The sequence below is a fragment of the Bubalus kerabau genome, chromosome 6, assembly GCF_029407905.1.
Source record: "Bubalus kerabau isolate K-KA32 ecotype Philippines breed swamp buffalo chromosome 6, PCC_UOA_SB_1v2, whole genome shotgun sequence".
NCBI classification, from domain to species: Eukaryota; Metazoa; Chordata; class Mammalia; order Artiodactyla; family Bovidae; genus Bubalus; species Bubalus kerabau.
The window spans coordinates 113,456,464-113,477,570 of NC_073629.1; the positions used below are offsets into that span (position 1 = coordinate 113,456,464).

The 21,107-nt window shown below is 46.2% G+C and overlaps 1 protein-coding gene and 1 long non-coding RNA gene across 4 annotated transcripts in view; one reads left to right on the plus strand and one right to left on the minus strand.

The window, feature by feature from the left end:
- Positions 1 to 21,107, plus strand: part of INPP5D (inositol polyphosphate-5-phosphatase D) — a 136,428-nt gene that overhangs the window by 31,792 nt on the left and 83,529 nt on the right. The window lies entirely within an intron of this gene.
- LOC129655733 (uncharacterized) lies at positions 5,314 to 7,448 on the minus strand. Of its 2 annotated transcripts, none has more exons than XR_008716100.1 (2): positions 6,885 to 7,448; positions 5,314 to 5,729 (listed from the first exon to the last, which is right to left on the minus strand). It is a non-coding gene; the product is annotated as an uncharacterized LOC129655733 (long non-coding RNA). The 2 variants fall into 2 exon arrangements; XR_008716101.1 differs by lacking the exon at positions 6,885 to 7,448 and adding an exon at positions 6,584 to 6,642.

A 21,107-nucleotide genomic window follows, 5' to 3' on the forward strand; every position in this document is an offset into this window, starting at 1 on the left:
CATCCCCACTGCACACCCAGCTCTCTGCACCCCTGAGCCCCACCCCATGCTTTGCACCTCAAAGTGTTTATTCCTGCTGGTATGGGTGAACAGATTTGGACCCCATGATGAAAATGGTTACACAGCAAGAAGCAGAAAAATAAATAAAGCGGCATGTCCTGAAAGAAATGGAGATATAAGTAGATTTCCAATGTGAATGCAGCTTGAAGTCTGGGTGGTTTTTGCCCAGCCAGGCAGGAACCACAAAATTACTCTCTGGACTAAGTCTTCTTTTTTCTGTATTAAGGATTCCTGCAGATCAACATTTGTTGCCTCTGCTTTTTCTCTTAGGAAAGTCACAAGAAGGGTAAGGAAGTTCAAACTGAAATATGAAACAGAAATAAAATCCCCTGACGTTGAAACATGGCCTTGCTTCTTCTGGGAAACAGTCACTGTAAATGCATTTCTCTGAAATTTAACTTTAGAAACTGTAATATATTTGGTATCTCAAAAATAGTCGTAAGGACCTTATGTGAAGTGCTTTGAGCACTCACTGAGGCAATCTTTAAATGTCAACAGTCCTATGATATTTGGGGGAGAAAAAATTTGCAAAAATTTGGCAATAACAGTATCATGCCTGGTCAGCTAGAGTGAATGGTACACAATTTTAAGTGTGGTGTGAGTCCTAAAATGAAGGTAATCAAAAGATACAAACCTCCAGTTGTAAGACAAATAAGGGGACTTCCCTGGTGGTCCAGTGGTTAAGAAGCCGCCTTCCAGTGCAGGGGATGAAGGTTCAATCCCTGGTTGGGGGACTAAGATCCCACATGCTGTGGGGAAGCTAAGACCTGAGCCACAATACAGGGCCAGTGCAGTCAAAAAAAAAAGATACATAAGTCCTGTGGATGCAATGTACACCATGGCCACTATAGTTAATAACTGTATATTTGAAAGTCGCTGAGAGAGTATATCTTAAAATAATGAATTGTATGTTTGAAAGTCACTAAGAGAATATATCTTAAAAGTTCATATGGTAAGAAAAGAAAATGTAACTTATGTGCAGCAATAGACATTACCCTGACATAGCGAGACAATCATTTTTCAATATATACAATTGTGTACACCTGAAGGCGATGGCACCCCACTCCAGTACTCTAGCCTGGAAAACCCCATGGACAGAGGAGCCTGGCGGGCTACAGTCCATGGAGTTGCGAAGAGTTGGACACCACTGAGCAACTTCACTTTCACTTTCCACTTTGATGCATTGGAGAAGGAAATGGCAACCCACTCCAGTGTTCTTGCCTGAAGAATCCCAGGGACGGGGAGCCTGTTGGGCTGCCGTCTATGGGGTTGCACAGAGTCGGACACAACTGAAGCGACTTAGCAGTAGCAGCAGCAGAAGCTAATATAATATTGTATGGCAATCATGTGTCAATTTTTTTGAGGTAAAGAAAGTTATTGGGAGTGTTGCCTAGGAACAGAGAGTAATAATAACAGTAATAATAGCCACATTGCTTAGAGTCCTCATGCCATCCAGAGCTCCCTGCTACTGCCCCCTCCTCTCAGGGCGATTTCGGGCCACACATCCTTTGGCTGCTGAATCTGTTCTCACTCGTGCCTCCTGGTGCCCTTCTTTTGCCTCCCACCCTATTAGCTCTGAGCCGCTCCCTGGGGTCTGAGAACCAGACATTGTTCCTCAGCCCCGTAGAGCCAAGGAGATTCTCTAGAACTGGGTAATATGGCAGCCACTGGCCTCATGTGGCCATTGAGCACATCAAATGTGGCTGGTCCAAATTCAGATGGACAAAATGTAAAGTATACACCAGATTTCAAAGACTTAAAAAAAATATGTGATACATCTCATAGTAATTTTGCCCATCAACATCCTAATATTTGGGATGTAGTGGGTTAAATAAAATCTAATCATCAAATTAGTTTCACCTGATCTTTTAAAATTCTTTTTAATAAGGCCACAAGAAAATTTGAAATCACATATAAGGCTCATTTTTTTTTTTTGTTTAATTAGCTAGCAATTGCTCTAGAACCTTGCTACTCAAAGTGTGGTCCTCAGACTAGCAACAACTGTTGATCATCCTAGAGCATGTTAGAAACGCAGAGAATCAGGCCCAGACGCACTGGTTCAGAATCAGCATTTAAGCAAGATCCTCAAGTGATTCGTGAAGATCAGTGTTAAAGTCTGAACACCATGTTCAGGTGGGGGAGATGGCAATAAGTGTCACATGGGAAGAGAAAGAACGCACACCAGGGCTAATGCCTTGGAGGGCAAGTTGTCAACATCCATGAACATCTGTGGCACCTGGTCCACATAAGGAATGACCCTTTCCCCATAGGAATGTGTCCAACAGGTCACGTGGGCAAAGATACACATACAAGGACATTCTCTGCAGCATCACATCAAAATGGGGACCAAGAAGAACCAGCAAACCACATAACTGTGATGGGCAGAGAACCGTTACATGAAGTGAAGTCTGACCAATTGCTCAAAAAGTTAAGGCAGACCTGCGTGTAATAGGTTGGAAAAATCCCCAAAATTTAAAAGAAGAAGGTGCAAGATTATCGTTTGAGAGTTTGGGGTTTTGTTTGCTAAGGGGTAGAATATATACACAGTACTGCACAAACATCAGAGTTGGCAGAAGAGGTATCTGAAAAATGTTAACAAGAATAGGGGTTACCATTTGGGGTTATCAATGGGAAGAGGGCTTCTACTTTGCAATTCATAACTTCCATACTATTTTGATTCTTTTTAACCATGGCCAGGTCATAACTTTTATACTAATACTTTTTAAAACTTTTCACTTCTTGTCTTTATTTTAAAAAAAATTTATTACAGGAAACAAGATTGTCCCAGAAATCTTGGGGTATAGGGTTGCTGTCATTTTGGGTCCCAAATAGGACTCCCAACAGAGAAAACTGGGGGTGAAAAGGTTGAGATCAGGTTGATATGAAGGGTTTGAGCACTGGGCTGGGAGTTTAGAGTCAGTTCTGTAGATAACAGTGTGCCACGGGGGTAGGGAGGTGGTGGTTGCTTGTTTTTGTGGTTTTTTGTACAGATTGAGATGAAATTCACATAACACAAAATTAATCATTTTAACATGAACGATTCCGCAGCACTTAGTACATTCACAATGTTGTGGAAAAAAAAAAAAAACCTTTAAAAAAAATACCTTTTATTCCTCTAACCCCTCTAGGAAAAACATGAGTTGAATTTAAACCACTCAACGCATAAACTGGGTGGTGGGTTAATTTATTGAAAAATGTGTCTCCATTGTTTTGTAAAACTCTACTAGAGATGGCCGGGGACTGAGCCCCCAAGGCAGAGCCCCCAAAGCCCCCCTCTTGTTCTCAGGTAGAGCTCTTCCAGGTCAGGGGCAGGTGGAGAGACCCCGGCATCAAGACCCTTGTCTGAGGATGGCAGGTCTACTCACAACAGTTGCTGCTGTTTTCTTTCTCTCTTTCTTTCTATATATATACTTTTTTTGCTTTCTTTTTCAACTTAAGAGAAACATGAATATATTCTTTTACAAGCGTTCAAACAAAACAGAAGCACAAGTAGAAAGTGAAAGTCTGCCCTCCCCCTCCCCTCCCCGCCTCCCCCTCCCCTCCCCCACCTCCCCCCCGCCTCCCCCCTCTTCCCCCCTCCTCCCCCCTCCTCTGCAAGGGGAACCACTGCCAGCAATTCAGCATTTGCCACTTTGGGTGCATTTACATAGAAACTTGAGCCTGTACAAATGTATACGGTTTTTTGTTTTTTCCTAAATGGGATCATGATGTTCATATTGTACTGCAATTTGCTTTCTTCCCATAGCAATCTGTCTTTGAGATCCAGCCTAGTTTGTTCATATACCTTTGTGCTTTTCAATTGTCATACAATATACTTCGTCCTTCTCCTCTTAGACAATTTCCCTTTTTTTTTTTTTTTGGTTATTACTACAAAAAGAACCCAATACTGCAATAAGCAGTAGGTTCTTCTGTGCTGCACACATGTGGAGGTTCCCTTTCGGATGAACTATTCCGAGGATGAAGGAATGCAATCTACAATCTGTGTATTGTAGAAACAGCCAAAACAACCTGCCCAAACCTCTTCCGATGAGTCATCTCACACCTGATACCACTCTGTACCCACCATGTCCCCTGTCTTCTCAGTATCGGACATTATCTCAATACTGGACATTATCAGCATCTGTTACTTTCATCAAACAGTGGGGAAAAATGCAATCTCAATATTTTATTTTGCATTTTCCTCATTAGAAATGGGGATCAGCAGGGACTTCCCTGCTGGTCCAGTGGCTAAGACTCTGCACTCCCAATGCCGGGAGCCTGGAGTTCAATCCCTTGTCAGGGAACTAGATTCCACAGGCTTCAGCTAAGACTTCGAATCTGCAAAGATCCTGCATGCTACAACATAGACCCAGTGCAGCCAAATAAATAAGTATAAATATAAAGAAATGAGGATAACTGTATTTTCACATATTCATTGGCTATGTGTATTTCCTTTGCTGTGAATTGGCTATTTATATTCTTTGTCAGTTTTTTCCTTTTAAAAAATCTTTCTGACCATAAAAAGCTCTTCATATGTTTTGCATATTAATTTTTTGTTAGTTCCAATGTAAATATTTTCTCCCAGCCTGTCATTTTTTAAAAAACTTTGTTTATGGTTCGTTTGTCATGTGGAAGTTTATAACTTTTTTGTAATCAAATGTTTTCATTTGTGGATTCTGGGTTTGTGAATCACTCATCTCAATATTATTTATCCAGGGAAAATATTATTTTCTCCTACACTTTTATAATAATCTTTTATGTTCAGCTCTTTATTTTTGCATTTGGTAAAAAAGTAGAGTCTATCGCCATCTTCTAGGGAAAGCCACACCATAGATTAAATAACACATCCTTTTCCCATTGATTCACTACACCGCTTATCACGTGCTAAATTCACATGGTCCTAATCTAGGGAATCTTACTTCTCTTTCGCTGACTGATGAATCGAGTCTTGCTTCAGTTCCGTAATGTTTTTGTTGCTGTGACTTTATTGTGTGTATCCCAGAGACCGAGCTGTATTTATTGTTTTCTTTATTCTTTGGTGGTTTCCATGCATTTTCTTTTCCAGATGAATTTTACAATCAGCTTTAAAGGGCCCTTAAAAAAAAAAAACACCCAGTTTGAATTTTTATATAATTGCATTGAATTTATAGATTAATTAGAAGATAGTTCATATCCTTATACTGTCAAGTCCTGTCAGAGAATGGAGCATCTCTTCCATTTATTCAGATTTTCTTTTCTGTCGCTCTTGTACTGTCTTTTTTATTTTCTTACATCTTTACAGTTACTGGATGTGATGCTGTTTTAGCTACCTTGGCAAACAGAATCTGTCTTTTCCATGGTGTTTTCTGATTAGGTTTTGTTGGCGTCTGTGTTATGACCTTTGTAGGATGGGCTTGCATAATCTTTCTGAGTTACTGAATTCAGTAATTCAGCAATTCAGCAATTCTGAATTAATGATTATGAGTTTTAATCATTTTTTGGACGCTTTCTTTTGACATTCCTGGGTACCTGATCTTGCTGTCTGCAAATACTGAAAGATTTGTCTCTTCTTCTCAATACGAGCCATTTGCAGGGAGGGAGGTTGTTCTGGCTTGTTTCATGCTGCCTGGGACCTGCGGTGAAGTGATGGACACTGGTGCCAATGCCATTCCCTGTGTGTCTTGCTCCTGATTTTGGAGGAGGCTTCTGCTCTGGAAGGAGGATGCATAACAAAGACAAGGAAATAAAACATTCATTAAAGGGAAAAAAGGCCAAAAATGGTAGTGCCAAGAAGGGACCTACCAAACAATGCCCAAACTGGAATGGCAGAGTGGATGGGATACTGACTAGTATTGCCAAGGGGTCGGTGCCCAGGAGGGTCTTCTCTGTGACCCAGCCCCTTGCTCTAGATCACCGAGCTCTGCTTTGACCTGGTTCTGTCTGTCATCCAGCATATTTGAGATGCCTCCTAGCTTGGTGGTAGCCTCACAGTCGTATGTCCACTTCCTGGATCCTAATTGGAATCGCTGATGTAAATGAGACGGAGACCCCAATAGCAGCAGAAACCTACGTCCAGACTGACACTAGTGCCTTCTCTGCCTAGCCAATATTCCTCCACGTGGTTCTTAACAAAAGATCACCAATGAAGATCACAAAATGCTGTATTGAAACCTATATAGATTATACCAGAGAGCACAAACTGGCAGCCCCTGCATTGGATTTGGTGCTTTCTTTGCCTGACATTTTTTTTTAAATTATGAACCAATTAAAGGATTTTTTTTTTTAATTCAGAGATTTTTGGAAATTCCCTGGTGGTCCGGTGGTTAGGATTTAGCGCTTTCACTGCCAAGGCCTGGGTTCAATCCCTGGTTGGGGAACTAAGATCCCGAGAGTCACACAGCATGGGTAAAAAAAATTAAAAACAATGAAAATAATTTTAAAATATGGAAATTCAGAGATTTTACGTAATACTGAATTTTTAGCTTCCCTAGAAAATTTGGAAGCTGACAACCTGAGACCCATATGACCCTGTGCGATGTCCCTGGAGCAGAGTGGAAGCTCCCACCTTTCACGGAGGCATTTCACTCTGATGCGTCACAGTCCCCACCTCTCCCTAATGTCTCACTCCCAGCCAACTCCTCTCGTTTATATCACCTGCCCTGCCTCTGTAGGCAATTGAGCCATGATCTCTGTCAGATGCAAGAAATGATGTAGTTCATCAGGCTAGCAAACATAAATTGACCTTCTACTGTGTTAACAGTAGCCAGCTTGGTCTCTTCCCAGTGACCCCCTGCTGGCTCCAAGTGTCGCCCCTTGCTTTAGCGTCTTACAAACCATGCTGTCAGTAAGCTGATCTAGCATCTCACCTGGGGTGGACACAAAGCGCGCTCAACTGCAAACCGCAAAATAATCCATCCGGCCCATTGTGCGCATCATAGCTTCTGGTCCTTGCCTCTTTGTCCTTCCCCACCACTGAGCTCTCTCAGTGGACTTCTCTTCCTTCCCTGGGATGAGGCTTGGATTCTGTAGAAGCAGGTATCGTTGCATTCCCCTTTTCTGCCTGGGGCTTCAGTCTCACGGTGGAAGGGTGCCTTGTCACTTCCTCAGAGAAGCAGGAGCCTGCAAACGATGACTTTCGGTTCCTCTGCAGGGCAGATGTTTACCCCGAGCTGCCCATCCACTCCTGTCTGCCTGCCCTGAGCCTCTGTCCCCCAGAGGTCGAGGGTGAGCCCCGCTGGGGGCCTGGACGGCCCACACGTGTCACCGTGCCCTGCCAACCACAACGCTTTGCTCTTCTTCCTTTTCAGCGTCTTGTAGCTTCAGGCGATCCCACCTCCCCAGCAAGGCAGGCTGAAAGCTTCCTGTTTTGATCTGTGCCTTTGCCATCTTCATTACAAAGTGTTTTTTTCCTCACTGAACAGTAATCCCCTCTGCTTTCCCACCATGAAACGTTAACCATCTGGTGTCGACGGTATTTCTTCCTGATCCAGCGTCGCTTCCAGAGATCAGGGCCACTCAGAGGGTGAGGCACACACGTGTGCACAGGAAGCCAGGCCTCTAAGAACTGAGAGAATGATTTTGCTAGTGATAAATGGTGCGGGGGCCCCCTGCATCGGCAGATGTTTGACAGCCGGCTCTCCAGGGAAGAAAGCAAAGCCCTGGTCTGCAGTGTTGGCCAGTTTCCATGGCGTGAATGCTCTCACCAGTGCCTCCACCATAGTGGAATCATTTAACAACAAGCTCTTGGGATTCTGGAAAAAAAAATGGCTTTTGAGCCAGAACAAATAGGCACAGGTGGGCCTCAGCAGATCCCTGGTCCATGATAAACTCATGCTGGCTATTGCCCAGTCATGTCTGCTGCCTCTGGGACCACAGAAGTCTTTTTTTTTCCCTTCCTTTCTTCTTCTTTTTTTTTTTTTTAACGACACCAAGTCTTAGTTGCAACATGCAGGATCTTTAGTTGGGGCATCAGGATTTTCAGTTGTGGCATGCGGGATCTAGTTCCCTGACCAAGGCTAGAACTCGGGCCCCCTGCATGGGGAGAACAGTCTTAACCAGTGGACCACAAGGGAAGTCCCTGCGACCAAGCGGCATGCTCAGTCTCTTAACTGTGTCTGACTCTTTGCGACCATTTGGACTGTAGCCCATCAGGCTCCTCTGTCCATGGGATTCTCCAGGCAAGAATATTGGAGTGGGTTGCCATTTCCTCCTCCAGGGGATCTTCCCGACCCAGGGATCAAACCCACCTTTCCTGTGTCTTCTGCCTTGCAGGCGAATTCTTCACCCACAAAGCCACTGGGGAAGTTCCCCTGGAACCATAGATGTCTTAATTTGAGACTCCTATAACTTGTTAGGGCTCAGACAGATTAATAATCACTTCCACTTTACGTAGAGCCCATTTAATCCCCAGACCCTCATTTATACATTATTTCAATTCAGTTTTACCCATTCCTTTTCATCACATTTGGAGAAGATATTTTTTTCTACCTGACTCTTGTTAATTTTTCATTCCTCTGAGATTCAGCTTACTCATCTGAAAAGCAGGATTTGATACTGTATTAATTAACATATTCAACACAGAGCAGATACTCCCTTGATGATAGTGGAGCCATGTTCTGGACTTACTATACAAGCCCATTTTAATACCTGGCTGAGTAGATCTGAGAATCCTCATTCATGAACCAGAAAACTGGCTCAGCCCTAGATAGCTGAATGCCATTCTCCAGGCCTTACAGCTACTGAATGTTGGAGCTAAGGTCTGAATTTGCGACTGTTGTGGTCTGTTTTTAAAAGATTAGCTGCAAGAATTAAAAATACGAGATTTCTAAGAATCTCTATTTTTATCTTTCCTTGAATGTTTTGAAATATTGGCAACTCTTGGGAACATAACTGGAGCTCAGCAGAAGCTGGTCCCTGTCAGCGGACAGTTCTCCAGTGTGCCGTGGTCCCCACCGCACCCTAGTGCCTCGCGCCCTGCCTGCTTCACTCGCACGTCGGGCTTCAGATTTGGTGCCTTTCTTTTGGGCCACACTGCTTTCTAACTGAATATTACTTACCCTTGCCCACTTTTCCCTTCCCATTTGGCCAAGGAGGAAACTGAGACCCAGAAGATTTTGGTAATTAGTTCAGGTCAAATCAGAAAGGCCACAACAAAGCACCCAACTTTTGCAATCAGATTACGTGATCAAAGCCGCAGCGCCGTCTCACTATAAAGCCGAGTCTTCACAGACTGTTTTAATCCCTGCTAGCCCCACCGTGCGCTTGCATAACCCTCCCTTTAACAGGCAACCGCTGAGTGGGTGTCTTTGTATCTGAATAGGTTCTTACAAAATACTGCTGTTTGGCATGCGTGCATTTTCAATGTGTTGAGTGATGCCCGCATCCTCATTCTCTTTTCTACTTTCTCCACCAAAGGACCCTTGCACGTTGCTGCATACACATCCAGTCTGCTTCTAGCTGCTGCATAACACCCCCTTGTACACCTTGGCCACACTCTACCCATCCACTCTCCCCATGATGGGCACTCAGTTCCCCCAAGGTCTCTCCACCACAAAGAAACCTGTGATGACCATCCACGTAGGTGGCCCGAGGTAAGCCCTGGAGAATAGGCCCAAGGGTCATGGGATATTCACGTATTTAATTTGCTGAGGTTGTATCTGACTGCTCTCCAGAATGGCTGCACTGGTCTACGCTCCTGGAATTCTTTATACAACGCAAGATGTTGAGGGAGGAAGGAAGGGAGAGAGGCTTTTAATTATGTAATATCCATTAGTAAATAAGGTCCTTTGGGTGGAGTTCAAAGTAGGCTTCCTCATACCAAAGGTTTCAGAACACTGCAGGCTGAGACACTGGAGGACAACAGCCTTTCAGAGTCCAGGGGCACAGAGCTGAGAGTAAGGGCCCTGAGACCTGCGTCGGGGTCCTGGTGCTGCTACTTACAAGTCATCTGGCCTTTCTGAGCCTCAGTTTATTCATCTGTAAAATGGTCAGACTGACAGAAACTTAAGTAAGTTTGATTGGCTTCTCAAAACAATATTCATCTCTTTGTTCATTCATTCTCAATGTAGAAATAAATACTTGATTCGTTTTGTCACCTCAGTGCCGAGTTTCCGAGCATATCCAGTCTCATTTGACACCTTATATTCCCTCTTGGCAACTTAGGGACTTACAGGATCAGAGGCCCCATCACAGAGTTAGGTTTTCAACTGGTCTGTGCAGAGTGAGGTAGGATATGAGCTGAGAGTCTGCTGAGCCCAGCAGGGAGAGAAGTAGCGAGCAGAGGGTGGTGGTCTTCATGGGCAGTCACATTTGGGGGAGGAAGAGGAAGCTAAGGACTTTAAATCTGATCAAGTCTTCCATCGAGTGAGGGTCCAAATTCTTTGCTGTTGGTGAGGGGCTTGGGTTGAGGGTAAATCCTTGGATCAAGCTGTTGATGGAGGTTTTAAGACAGACAAGTCAAAGGACTGATTTGGGTAGTTGACCGTCAAAAGTCAAGTTCTTTCAGAAGCAGACCCCTAGCTTGGGTATCAATGAAGATTAAAGAGAGGGTCCCCGGAGGATCCAGTGAAAGAATGGGGGACACAGGATGGGTGAAGAAGAGAAGCCAAGCAAAGATACAATTTCAGGTGAAGTCTCAGAGCCAGCCTGACCCTACAGGGAGCTCTGGAGTCAGAATTACACCTCCGGGTTTGTTCTGCATCAAGGCGAAGAGCTGGGCTGCATCCAGGCATGAGTTAGCTGGTTTGGGCACAGACAATCAGACTGCCCAGCTTCTCCTGGATCTCCCATGAATGAGGTGGCTCCAGTGTGCAAGCAGAATCATTTAAGGTTGCAGGTTCAAGCCTTGAGCAGCAAAGCACAGAGCGCCCAGGAGAGAGGGGGCTGGGGGCATAGATGGTAAAGGGATCTGGGGATTGGGTAAGACACCTACCACATTCCATATAAGGACCTGAGTGTGACGAGAAACCACACATTTATATCAACCCCAGCACTGTGCACGTGCTGCTCAGTAACTCTACCTGCCGTGATACCTCCTTCCTCCTTCCCTTTAGACTTGCACTTGTCAGCATTTCCTCTCCTGGGCTCGTGACCTGGGCAATCACTATCCAGCCTTTGCACTTCAGCATAAGTGTTGTCTCTCTAAAGACACCAGGCTTAATCCACTTGCAGTACCCTCCCAAGGCGCTGACTTCTTTCAGCCTCTGCAGCTTGTCATCGTTCAGTTGTTTATTGTCTCACATCTTGCTTCTCTGCCAGGCTGGGGGCAGGGCCTGGGTCTGTGTCGATCCCTGTCGAATGCCCCTGGCCTAGCCCTGGGTGGGGCATATGGTAAGAGGTTAGCATAGGTGGGTGGTCTGCCTGCTGGCTTGACGAGCCACCAGCTCTGGTCTACTCCAGCCCTGCCCAGGTGCAGAAGGTGGGCTGACAAGCTGATCCCAGAGAGTGGCTTTGAGAGGCAGGGCCTACAGATGTGTAGGGAGTGGGGACAGAATCTCTGGTGCCACAGTGGGGTTCAGATTCATCAGAAGGGTAACAGGGCCCCGAGAGGCCTGGAGGTCTACAGGAAGGATGAGATAGCAGGACAGTGGCCTCTGGAGAGCGGGTGTGCAGAGAATGTGGGTGTGTTCCTTGTGGCAGGTCCTGGGGATCATACAAGCTGTGTGACATTGAACATGTTACATAACCTCTTAGAGCTTCAGCTTTCTCGTGGGTAAATGGAGAAATTATGTCATGAATGTTCAATCAGAGGAGGTAGCATTTCAGGAAAAATTCATTCTCCTCTTTGAACTTGTATTTGTCAGCATTTGCTGTGTAACAAACACTCAAAAAAAAATCTCCGTAGTTTACAGCAACAAACATTTACTTTCCTCTCTTGGGGTTGTTGGTTGAGCTAGGCTGGGCTCTCCTGAACTCAGCTGGACTCCAGGTTTCCAGTTAGATCTGGGCCTGCTCCTGCTCTTCACATCTTTATTCTCGGCCCATGCTGCGGGCCTGGAGGCTTACTGGGGTACCTCATCCCATCAGATCACAGAGGCCCAGGAGTGGCAAGCAGAGACCCACAATGTCCATTAAGCTCTGAGCTGGGAACGGACACTTTGGCCTACAGTGCATTGATCAAAGCAAGCGGCACGACCAAGCCGGCCATCGATGGGGCAAGGATGTGAGTTCTTCGTGCTCTAGTGCAGTGACAGCACCCTGGTACCATGCTGGAGGCTGTGGCTGCAAAATTCTACAGCAGGGCACCCCTTCTTCATCCTCCCGGCGTCTGTTCATGTGAGTGCTTAGAGAAAGCAGAGAGACCTTTTCCATAGTTAGCTGACAGCCTCTCTGTGATGCTGGGTGTGATTCGATTTCTAAGCTGTCAGCTGTGCCCCTCCTGACAAAGGATCCATCCTCTCCCAGGGTCTTCACTGTGGGCCCCCAGGTAAGGGTTCCACTGTTGAAGTACACAGACTGCGAGGTAGCAGGTAGCGCTGTCGTCCTCTGCCCTCTTACTCCGACTATGAGACACCAACCTCAGACGAAGCATCTGAGAGCTGTCATTTCAGCACCCGCCAGACACGGAAGCGTCCCAGTCCCCCTGCCTGCAGCTCCTTTGATGTGAGCGGTTCAAAGCACTTGATCAGCCGCTCAGTCTACAAGGAGAGTGCACGACTTACTCCCAGGGCTCAAATATCAGAAAGTGAAAGGCAGAGATTTGGGGCTTTATTATGATCATAACATTCCAGTGGGGATCTCACTCATGGACAAAAAAACTGAACGAGCCTACAGGACACCCACGACTAGGAGCTGACCTGGCACCTGGGGCTCCGCCGGTGGGAGGCTGCAGGAGGCAGGCCTGCCAGTCACTGGCTCTGTTGGGTATGTGGCCGGTCAGGGGCAACCTGGGGAGGAATGGCTGCAGGAAGCAAGTGGTGGGGGGCTTCAGGCCCAAGGAGGGGGCGTGGGTTGAGAAATGGGGGTGTCAGCCCTGAACTCAGGCAAGGATGTAGATGTAGAAGTGAGCATGGAGACTGGCGGGCGAGCGGAGCCCATGCCAAGCGGTTCTGGGAAGTCTGCCTGAAAACGAGGCAATAGCAAAGCTGAAGAACCCAGCCTCAGGCAACGGGGGCTGGCTGGAACAAGGTAGATGGGAGACCCCAGCCTGCTGGCTGGGCACGAGACACAGCCCACCCCCACCAGTGCCGGGACCTCTGGATCTGGGCAGAAAGGGGCCCGGGGGGCTCCCCGGTGTGAACTCGGAGCAGTGATGTCCCTCTGGCTGCCACTGGTGGGTGGGGCTGGGGTGACCTGACACCCAGTTTCTCCGTTTCTTCCTTTAAGCTTCATGGCTCCTCCCAGAGTTGCCACATCCCTCCCTTCTGCCCAGAGAAGGCTCAGAACAAGACTGGTATTGGTTCTTACCCTCTTCAAACCCCCAGACAGGTGGCTTTAGGACCCTGCCCAAGGGGCAGGTAGCGGAGATGGGACTGTGCCCACAGATAGCAAGTGTCAGCCACTCCCCTCCTGATACCACCTGCCACTGTGTGGAAGGGGCCTGCTGCCACCCTGGATAAGAGCTTTGCCCACATGCCAGCTTTCTCACCACCAGCCGCCCGCTGAGCTGCTGGAGGCTGGAGCCTGCGGGAGGATCTCCAGCCACCTGGTTGCACCCCGAGCTAGCGAGGCCCCGTGTCTGGCCCCCGCCCTCATGTCTAGGTAGAAGGTCCCCCCACCCACCACCTCCCATCCCCTTCCTCATCTCGAAATGTCCCCTCAGCACTGACTGCTCTTCTGACCATGTCTCTGACCACCAGGCAAGCGGCTCGACCTCTCCAAGACTCAGTTTTCTCATCTGTAGGATGGGGCAGTGGCTTCCACATGTGATACTAGGGAGGCTGGGGATTAGATAACACAGCTAATGCGCCTTGGCCCGTTAAAGCTTCTTCCTTTTGGGAAGTGGGACCCTCACCTGTGAAGGGCCAGAGAGGCTCCAGGAGACCCCTGAGAGGGCTCCCTCCCCTGCCCCTGACCCAGGACACACAGCAGGGAACTGTGTCCTTGCCACCGCCATCATCTTTTCCCTGAGGGATTGATACCCAGGATTGTCCAGTTTCAAAACAAGACCCACGGAAAGGAGGATCCCCCTCCCTGGGATCCGGACCCAGACCTGGAGAACTCACCTTCTCCGCTCACCTCCTCCATCCTCCAGGTACCACTCACAGTGTTCGGTTCCGGCACAAGAACCCACACCACCCGGCCTTTTCCGAGACAAGCTGCCAGAAGGTGGCCTCTTCCAATTGTCCCGTGACTCGTGCTGCCCGTCCAGTGGCGGCTGCACACAGAGCACCCTTCCTGTCTCCTGTTCGTGCGGGGCTGTGGCAGCTAGACACGCAAAGAAGTTTCACACTGCCTGTGCAACTCGAGAATGCCAGCGTCCTTGTCCCTCCCTGCCTGGGGTTCTGTGCTAAGTGCCAAGGCCCATCTACCAGTCTGTCAGGTTCTGCTCCCCTAAAACCTGGCTTCAGTCTCCACCTTGCTCTTATTTTTCCTAGAAGCTAAACCAAGCCCATGGGGTCTAGGAGAGAAAGAAGCTATGTCAATACCTACCCCAGCCCCCTGCCTTCCTGTCCCACCAGGCTCCCCGCACCCCACCCCCCATCCCCGACTCCTGGTCACAAATCAAAACCTGCCCTGCTCATCAATGGATTTCAGCTCCAGCCTGAAGAGTGTATGTGACTGAGTGCTGCACCCCCTCCCGGGTCAATTGAAAGTGTGCACACCTATTGCGCATGCGTGCTGAGTCACTTCAGTCATGTCTGACTCTTTGCAACCCCATGGACTGCTCGCCAGGTTCCTCTGTCCATGGGATTCTTCAGGCAAGAATACTGGAGCGGATTGCCATTTCCTACTCCAGGGGGTCTTCCCGACCCAGGGATCAACCCCCTACATCTCTTCGTCTACCTGCATTAGCAGGCAGGTTACTATTACCACTAGGGCCACCTGCTATCTCACCTCCATCCACTTATGCTAAGTGGTTCAGTGACTGTCTTTCATTCCTCACATACCAGGATTATGACGATTATCTGAGCATCCAAGACATTTCCAGGATATAGTTTTTGTACAGAGACTTCCAGAATTATATAGACAGGAAAAGCTTTCTTGCAATTAAAATAAATAGACATTTTTAGATAAGATACATTTTTAACAAAATGAAGTATAGTTGATTTACCATACTGTGCTAATTTCAGGACTAGAGCAGAGTGATTCAGCGTTTCTGCACAGTATATATCATTATAGGGTATAATTCCCTGTGCTAATAGTACTTCCTTGTTGCTTATCTATTTTATATGTAGTAGTTCGTATCTCTCAATCTCATGCTACTAATTTGTCCTTCACCTCTTGCTTCTCCCGTTTGATAACAAGTACGATAACTATATCTGTGAGTCTGTTTTGTGTATTCGTTCATTTGTATTACTTTTTAGGATTCACTTAAAAGTGATATCATATAGTATTTATCTTTCTCTGACTTATTTTACTAAGCATAATATTCTCGAGGTCCATCCATGTTGCTTCAGATGGCATCATTTCATTCTTTTTTATGACTGATACTCCATTCTATGGGTATAGATCTTTTTAATCCAGTCATCTGTTGATGGGCATTTGGGTGGCTTCCATGTCTCGGCTATTGTAAATCGTGCTGATATGAACATAGGGGGTGCAGGTATCATTTCGAATTAGTGTTTTCATTTTTTCTAGGTATAAACCCAGGAGTGAAATTGCTGGATCATAGTCTGGTTATATTTTTAGCTTTTAAACGAACCTCCGTATTACTTTCCATAAGTGGCCACATCAATTTATATTCCCATCAACAATGTACAAGGATTCTTTGCTCTTGCTCTTGCACAACCTCATCAACACTTGTTATTTGTAGACTTTTTGAGGATAGGCATTCTGAGAGGTGTGAGGTGATTCCTCACTGTGATTTTCATTTATATTTCTCTAATAGTGATGTTGAGCATCTTTTCATGTGCTTGTTAGCCATCTGTATGTCTTCTTTGGAAAAATGTCTATTCAAATCTTCTGCCTATTTTTTATTGTATTTTTTATTGAACTGTATGGGCTATTTGTACATTAAATATTAACCTGTTTTTGGTTGCATAATTTGCAAATATTTTCTTCCATTCTATAGGTTTTATTGATCCACATTGCTGATGGATTCCTTTTTTGTGTGCAAAGATTTTAAGTTTAATTAGGTTCCATTTGTTTATTTTTGTTTATAGTTCTTTTACCTTAGGAGACTGATCCAAGAACATATTGATACAATTTATGTCAAAGACCTATGCTCTGTTTAGTTTTATGGTTTTATGTCTTACATTTAGGTCTTGAAACCCTTTTGAGTTTATCTTTGTATAAAGCATGAGGGAGTGTTCTAGTCCAAGACTGTCTGCCCAGGTTTCCCACAGCTACTTGTTGAAGGGGCTTCCCTGGTGGTGCTAGTGGCAAAGAAACCACCTGCCAGAGGAGGTGATGTAAGACACCGTGGGCTTGAGCCTTCAGTCGGGACGATTTCCTGGAGAAGGGAATGGCAACCCACTCCAGGATTCTTGCCTGGAGAGTCCTGTGGACAGAGGAGCCTGAGTTGCAAAGAGTTGGACGTGACTGAAGTGACTTAGCATGCATACACTTATTGAAGAGACTCTTTTCTCTATGTATATTCTTGCCCTTTTGTAACAGATTAATTGACAATAGATATGTGGGTTTACTCCTGGGTCCCTGTGTGTGGGCTACTGTTCTGTTCTATTGATCTGTGTCTGTTTTTGTGCCAGTACCACTCTGTTTTGATTACTGTAGCTTTGCAGTATAGTCTGAAGTCTGGGATGGATATACCTCTAGTTTTGTTCTTTTTCCTCAGGATCACTTTGGCAATTCTGGCTCTTCTGCAATTCTGTATACATTTTGGAATTATCTATTCTAGTTTTGTGAAAAATCTCCTGGTTATTCTGACAGGAGTTGGACAAAATCTTTTAAACCCCTCCCCCTCTGGGTGTGTGTCTGTTCTTGTGTGAACGTTAATTAAATGAGTTAGGTTCACACTCTAATTTTTTTTAAACTTTTTATTACAATGTATAGTTCAAAAGAGTGTTTCCATAGAACCACTATCCTGATTAGGATATAGATCTTTTCCACCCTAATTATCTTCTTCACTTTTTATTTTGAAAATAACATCAGATTTATAGAAATTTCAAGAACAGTGCAAAAATTTCTTGTATGCCCTTCATTCACTTTCCCCAGTCAACATTTTAGCATAATAAGTTTCTCATTCTCTTGCTCTCATGCTATTATTATTTTTTTAATTATTGGAGAGTCAGTTGCTGACAATGACCCATCACTCTTAAATATTTCAGTGTTTTTCCTAAATATGTACTCTCTCTTACATAACCATTGTCCAACCATCAGAATCAGGAAATTAACATAGACTCTTCAGATCCCATTCAAATTTCTCCAGTTGTCTTAATAATGTCCTTTATAGCAATATATAGATATTATTTAATATTTATATTAAAATAAATATTTGTTTGTATGTTTTACATATACATATTTAAGGACTTCCCTAGTAGTTCATCTGGGAAAGAATTCACCTGCAACAAAGGAGACCCTGGTTTGATTCCTGGATCAGGAAGATCCATGGGAGAAGGAATAGGCTATCCACTCCGGTATTCTTGGCTTCCTTAGTGGCTCAGCTGGTAAAGAATCTGCCTGCAATACAGGAGACCGCAGTTTGATTCCTGAGTTGGGAAGATCCCCTGGAGAAGGGAACAGCTACCCACTCCAGTATTCTGGCCTGGAGAATTCCATGGACTGCATACCTATACAGTCCATGGAATCACAGAGTCTGACACAACAAAGTGACTTTCACTTTCACTATACATATTTATAAAATATAAGATATATATACTCATATATAAACAAATATTTATATATGTAAACAAATATGTATTTATTTATTTATACCTGCCCCTCTGGCCCAAAGTTTAATCCAGGATCACTTGTTGCTTGTAAATATCACATCCCTTGTCATTAGGGGCTTCCCTGGTGATTCAGATGGTCAAGAATCTGCCTGCAATGCAGGAGACCCTGATTCCATCCCTGGGTTGGGAAGATCCCCTGGAGAACGGAATGGCAACCCACTCCAGTACACTTGCCTGGAGAATTCTATGGACTGAGGAGCCTGGCAGGCAAGCTACAGTCCATGGAGTCACAAAGAGTCGGACATAACTGAGTGATTAACACTTTCACTTTCTTATTCGGTTGCTCAGTCATGTCCGACTCTTTGTGACCCCATGAACTGCAGCATGCCAGGCTTCCCTGTCCTTCACCATCTCCCAGAGTTTGTTCAAACTCATGTCCATTGAGTCGATGATGCCATCCAACCACCTCATCTTCTGCCGCCCCGTTCTCCTTTTGCCCTCAATCTTTCCCAGCATCAGGGTCTTTGCCAGTGAGTTGGCTCTTCGCATCAGGTGCCAAAGTATTGGAGCTTCAGCTTCAGCATCAGTTCAGGGTCGATTTCCTTTAGAATTGACTAGTTTGATGAAACTTGGCATTTTTGCAGAGAATGGGCTGATAATTCTGTAGACTATCCCTCAGTGTGGGGTTTTTAGGTGTCTCCATGCAACTGGGTCCAGGGGCTGCATTTTGGCAGGTACCACAGAAGCACTGCTGTGTCCTCCGTGTACCAGTCCCAGGAGAGCACCGTGTCACTTTGTCCCATTACTGGGGAAGTTAACTTTGCCACTTGGTTAAGGTGGGGTTAGCCAAGTTTCCTCTTTGAAAAGGTACTATCTTCCCCTTTTAAAGGATGCACTCTTTTGTGAGAAGACACGTTGGGACAATCTAGAGAGCCCACTCCTCCTCAAAGTCTCACCCACTAGTCTTGGCATCTCTGGCATCTGTTGATTCTTTCCCGAATCCATTATTACTATGATGGTTGCCAAACGGTGACTGTTCCCATCATCCCTGTGACAGTTACTAGTTGGCATTCTACTGTGAAAAGAGCTTTCCTGGCTCATTTGTTTACATCTGTATAGACTCATGAACTCCTATTTTATTCAATAAATGATCACTATTTTTAGTATGCATTTTGATGCTCAGATTGTGCCAGATGGTCCTTTCAACCATCCTATCTGTCGTCTCCTGACTCCTGTATCCTTTAGACAAATCTGCATCATTTTTTGAACATTTACTTTCTGGGATAAAAGATGTTCCAGGCTCACCTTATACCTTTCCTGTTCTGACCCTAAGTTAAGCCATCCAAGGAGCTGGTTCCTCTTAGTGGAGGGTAGTACAGTAAGTCCCCTACATACAGACCTTCAAGTTGTGAGCGTTCAAGGAGGCGAGCGTGCATTCCATCAGCATCAGGCATGAGCGACATTGCAGCTTGCCCTCCATCTCCTATCGCTGGTAATCCTTCAGCTGTACCTGCTCTCCCTCCTCCAGTGAGTGACTCTTCTTGCCTGTTCGCTTGCTGCCAGTCCCTGCACACCACCTGCTGTACTGTACTACTGTGCTTTTCAAGGCATCATACTGTAAGATTAAAACTGTTTTCTTGTTTGTTTGTTATATATTATTTGTGTGGAAAGAAGTATAAATTTATTACAGTATAGTACTATATGGCCAATTGTGTCAGTTGGGTACCTAGGCTAAGTTTATTGGACTTACAGACAAATTGGATTTATGAACCTGTTCTCAGAATGGAACTCATTCATATGCAGGGGATTTACAGTGTTTACACCTGGGCTTCCCAGGTGGCGCTAGTGGTGAAGAACGTGCAGGTTCCATCCCTGGGTTGGGAACATCCTCTGGAGAAGGAGATGGCAACCCGCTCCAGTATTCTTGCCCTGAAAATCCCATGGACGAGGAGCCTGGTGGACTACAAACCATGGGGTCCCAAAGAGTCGGACACGACTGAAGCGATTTAGCACTAGACTTAGCACTGCAGTATTTAGGTAGGCTCGTTACAACTGGGAAGTTATTGCTTCTGGATCCTCGTGGAAGACAGAGCTGGGAAATGTGTGTGGACAAGCATACACATTCACACACCTGCAGCAGTATTTACTTGCGTTCGTAAAAAATATTAACCTGCGCTCACACTGATGCTTCCCCTTCCAGCCCAATACTGCAGAGTTCAGCCTATCCCCACTCCCTTCTCCAGCAGCAAGGAGCCCAGCTCCCATCTCTCCTTATCTTTCATTGTTTGCCAGTTTCCTGCTCGGCTGCCCCAGGCCCTGGCCAGGCCCTGACCTTCCCTGCTCCACCTACATCCCCTGCCGGCTGACCACCTCCTTGGCCCTAGCCCCAAAGCCCCAGGGGCTCTGGCCACTTCAAAGGAAGAGCAAGGAAAGGAAGCAGACAGATCACACATGTCTTCCAGAAAGGAGGGGACGTGCAGGGAAAGAGGAAGGGCTTCTAAGGAGACACCTCGGGGGTCCATTCCGGGTCAGATACCATCCCCTCCCAGGTATGTTAACAAGGCTGCTCCAGGTCCATCTCCACCCTGGCGCCCTCCCCCTCCATGGCACCTCCCCAGTTCAGAGTGGGGATGTTGGGGTGGGGAGGGGCAGGAGTAGGGCAGTGCCTACTTACTCCGCTCTTAGAACAAAACCCAAACTCTGCAGGCCCCAACAGAACCACGAGATCCGTGACCTGGTCCCTCTGCCTCTCCTTCCTTTCCCCAAGTTGGAGGTTTGGGGGGAGAGGAGGCGATTAAAGATTCAGACCAGTCCTGAGGGCAGAAGGAAGACCAAGGAAAGCCTTTGAGGGGCTGGCAGAGGGCAGGGCAGAGACAGGGCTGGGGGAGATGGCTTCCAGACTGTGAGAGGCAGGCAGGACAGGGCGGGGCGGGAGTCCAGCCCCAGCAGGGCTGATTGCTGAGTGGAGGGAGAGATGCTGGGGATGGAAGTGGGAGGTGGGTGCTGAGCCCAGACAGCCAGATTCCACACTCTCCCTCGTTCTGCTCCATCAGGGCAGTTGCCTCTCTGGACAGGTGGGAGCCCCAAGTCTGGAGGCCCCGAGGTCTGGGCTGAATCTAGCTCTCCCCAGCTACCGCC